Genomic DNA, 5,000 nt, shown 5'->3' on the forward strand with positions numbered 1-5,000 from the left:
CTCTATTTGGTTATGATTGTTATGATTATCACTTTTATTGTTATTATTACTATTATCTTTATTATCATCTTATCTATCACAATCATTAACATTAGTATTATGGTTGTTATTATCATGTCATTATCATTATTATTATGTTATCATCATCATTATCAATACCATAATCAAAATTGCTGTTGTTATTAACATTGTTATCATTATCATTATTATCAGTATTATTAACATTATCATAATTTTTATTAATATCACTGTTATTATCATTAAATCATTATTGTTATCATGGTTATTACTATTGTATTTGTTGTTATATTTTTTATCATTATCATCATCTTTACCATCATTGTTAATATAAGTATCATAATGAATATCATTATTATCTTTACTATTAGTATTGTTATCATTATTATTATATTTATCATTATTGTTATTAACATTACTATCATTATTATTGGTATCATTGTTGTTAATTGTATCAGTATTATCTTTATCATCTTACTTTTATTATTGTTATTATCCTTATCATCCTTATTGATATTGATATTGTTATCATTATCATCATTGAAAATCATTAGCATTATCATTAGTATTATTATCATTATCATCATTAAAAAAAATCATTCTTATTGTTATCAATATTACTAACATTATCATTATGGTCCCTATCATTATCACTATTATCATTATCATTACTATTATTATCATTACAATGCATCACGACTAAATCATGGTATAATGACAGAAACAACAGACCAAACTGCACAGTGTTAACGTAAAGTAGATATACGAGATGATCACAATTGATAGTCGCTAATCATGAATATATTTGATCAATTAAACTTTCATTTAACTCTAGGTAAATTACACACACTTTTTTCGATCAGGTGGACATTTTTTTTAGGACAATTATTTTTACTGATACCCTTAATGTGGTTCTTCATTGTATCATAATTCTCGATTATAATCCTACCATTTTCTTTTTCTTTTTTTTTCTTCTTCTTCTTTTTATCTTCTTGTTTCTTTTCTTTCTTTCTTTCTTTCTTTTTTTTTGTAGGGGATATGGTTGATTTTATTCTGATAGGAGGGCCAAATTAGAGTGACGTATAACTTTTTATTTTGTTGGAAAAGAAAGGGTATCTAACATTTTGTTAATAAAAAGGAGGGAATGAAATAGATAGGCAAACCTTTTCAACCATATTTATTGTCCATTACACCTATGTAACCGTTAAGAAAGGGAAGGAATTACAGAATTACATAACAATAAATCAATGTGGCATATCAGTGCACGAAGGTTTCAAGACGAAAAGGAAGGAGAAGGAGAAGGGGCGAGTGGAAAGATAGGAAGAGAGAGAGAGAGCGAGAGAGAGAGAGAGAGAGAGAGAGAGAGAGAGAGAGAGAGAGAGAGAGAGAGAGAGAGCGGAGAAGATAAATAGAGAGAGAGAGAGAGAGAGAGAGAGACCAGAGAAGATAAATAGAGAGATAGAGGGAGAGGGAGGAAGATGAGAAAGAAAAAAAAGAGCGTGAGTGAGACATAAACAGAAAAAAACAGACAGACGAAAAGACTCTCAGAGAATTAATATAAACGACAAAAAGAAATAAAGAAAGAGAGAGATAAAGAGACAGAAAGAGAAACAAACAAGGAAACGAGGATATAGGAACAAAATAGAATGAAATGAAAACAGAAAGAAAGAAAAAAAAAAAAAAGCAGAGCTAATGAAATGAACCCTAAATGCACTGTGCATTAATGTCAGTCACAAAATCACAGAACAAAAAGGTTTTGATTATCTTAATATAAAAAAAAGTTCCGCCTCTTCTATGTTTCTTGAGGAAATGGTCTGGCGCTGAGAATCCATTAACATCAAGATTCCATCTGCGACCTTTAAGGGGAAAAAAATCATAACTTGCATTAGTTTTTTTTTCATTTTTGTTGTTGTTATTCTGATCTGCAACCTTTAAGAAAAAAATCATAGCTTGCATTAGTTTTTTTTTCATTTTTGTTGTTGTTATTCTGATCTGCAACCTTTAAGGAAAAAAATCATATCGTGTATTAGTTTTTTTTTTCATTTTTGTTGTTGTTATTCTGATCTGCAACCTTTAAGGGGAAAAAATCATATCTTGCATTAGTTTTTTTTTTCTCATTTTTGTTGTTGTTATTCTGATCTGCAACCTTTAAGGGGGGAAAATCATATATTTCATTATTATTTTTCTTTTTGTTGTTGTTATTCTGATCTGCAACCTTTAAGAAAAAAAAATTATATCTTGCATTATTATTTTCATTTTTGTTTTTGTTATTCTGATCTATCATGGTATTAGTGATGATAATTGTAGTTTATGATGATACATTAATAGTAGAAAAGATATATAGTATTAAGCATTAATAGTAGCATTAAATTATAAAAATGATGATTACAAGAATGACAGAAATAAATGGGTGTAATAACTAGCTACATATCTATCATTCTTACTATCATATTTTCATTATCATCATGTTATCATTATCATCATAATGAATAATGATAACAATGATAACGCTCTTAATGATGTTGATATTAGTATTGATAGTTAGAATGATGATAATAATAATTATGATTATAGTAATAACAAAACAAATAATAATGATAATAATGATACTAATGATGATGATGATAATAATAATGATGATGATGATAACCAAAATAATGATAACAATAATAATAATAACTATAATGGTAACATTAGTGATGATGATGATTATTATTATCATGATAGTGATGATGATGATGATAATGATAATAATAATCATCATCATCATAATGATAATGATTATAATGATAAAATGATAATCATGATAATAAGGATAATTATAATAATAGTAATAATTAAAATTGATATAAATAATAATAATGATAATAATAAAGCTAATAATTATATTGATACTGATATTGATAATCAGAACGATGCCAATAATAATTATGATAATAGTGATAACAACACTAGTAATAATGATGATAATAATGATGATAGTAATGATGATGATAATAATGATGATGATAACCATAATAATGTTAATAGTAATAACAGTAATAATAATGATAATGATAATAATAATAATAATAATAATAATGATAATAATAATAATAATAATAATAATAATAATAATAATAATAATAATAATAGTGAAGATGGTAACAACAATGGTAACAATAATGATGATGACGAGGATGATTATGATGATGATAATAATAATAAGGATAATGATAATAATGATAGTAACGAAAATGATAGTCATGGTAATAATGATATCGATAATGACAGTGATGATGAAAATAATAATAATAATAATAATAATGATAATGATAATAATAATAAAAATAATGATAATAATAATAATAATAATAGTGATGATAATAATAGTGATAATAATAATAATAATGATAATAATAATAATAATAATGATAATAATAATAATAGTGATAATAATAATGATAATAATTATAGTGATAATGATGATAAATGGTAATAATGATAATGATAGTGCAAAAAATCATAATAATGATAACAATGATGAATATGATGATGAAATAGTAATAATATTGATAATAATTACATTAATAATGATAAATAAAATTATGATGATGGTAATGAAATTAATGATAGTTATGAAATTAATGATAGTAATGATAACAATAAGGATAAAATAATGATGATGATAATGATAAAGAAAATAATGATAGAGATAATAGCAATAATATCAGCAATCGCAGTAGTGAGAATGATTATAACAATAAGTATGATAATCAAATGATAATAACAATAATCACAAAAGCAACAATAATCATAATCATAACATCAACAGAACAACAACAGTCAATCTCAACGCAAATTGATCTCTACCTCACACTTGAATCTGCTCTTCCTCCTTCATAAAGATCCTACATCCTCCCCCAAGGCGGAATTCCCCTGACAACAGGTGCCAGGTAGACGCAACAGGAGCACTTAGCCCCCGGGCACAGGTCGTCTATGGCACTGACAAAAGCTGGGCATCCTTCCTCGCAGCTGCCTCCTAGGATGGAACACCGGGAACTCACGCCACACTGGTTCTGGGCTGGAGGTAGGGAAGGGGTTGAGGTTGGTAGGGGGGGAGGGGGGGGGGCGGGGTCACTTTGGTTGATGGGGGTACTGAGTTTTGGTTTTTGGTTTGGTATTGTTAGATGGGTGTTTATTTGTCTGTTCCCGTGTATGTGTGTGGGGGGGGGGGGGGTTGAAGTGACTTACAAGTATTCTGAGATGAGTTCATATCACTGATATATATGTAGGGTGAAGTGTGGTGAGTTGCTATCATGTATATCTACGTTAGGAATATATTCAATCTTTCGAAACCACGAGATACTTACAGGAAGTACAGCAGACACAGGAGTCGCTGCCGCAGATACCAGCGACTGTGACTTCACCGCTGGCGCATGACGGGGCACAGCGACCGGACAGCTGTTTGCACCTCGGAGTGCTCCAGCTGCAAGCGGTATCTGCAACATTAATTGATGCTCAGTTACGCTTTTCCACACGTTTTGCTACTTTCTAGGGTTGTATTATTATGAAAAGTGTAACTCAGGTGCAGTTTACCGTAACGGACTTTGAGACTGTGAGGTATGTTATATGCTGAATTGATTTTTTTTTCTCGGTATTCATTGCGACTGAAGCCGTAAGAACAGGCTTCTGTGACAAGATATTTCTGAAATTGGTCCCTATCGCCCTGGATCAAATTAGATAGCACGAACATATGATATATTATCTTATTTAATACGTAAAGGAGACCTATAAGATGCTTCCTTACCGGGAATGCAGCAGAAGCAGCTCTCTCCAGTGCACTCGTCCGTGCGCGCTACCCCCTGACAGTGGTCTATGTTGGCGATACACTGTCCTCCAAGACTACTGCATTTGTTTGTGGTTCGGCAACCACAGCAATTACATCCTTCCTGACACTCTCCTGTTTGAAGCTCCGTTGAGTCGCAGCTCTTCTTGCATTT

The sequence above is a fragment of the Penaeus japonicus genome, unplaced genomic scaffold, assembly GCF_977035675.1.
Source record: "Penaeus japonicus unplaced genomic scaffold, GWHDUDI00000001_assembly GWHDUDI00000039, whole genome shotgun sequence".
In the NCBI taxonomy this organism is placed as follows: domain Eukaryota; kingdom Metazoa; phylum Arthropoda; class Malacostraca; order Decapoda; family Penaeidae; genus Penaeus; species Penaeus japonicus.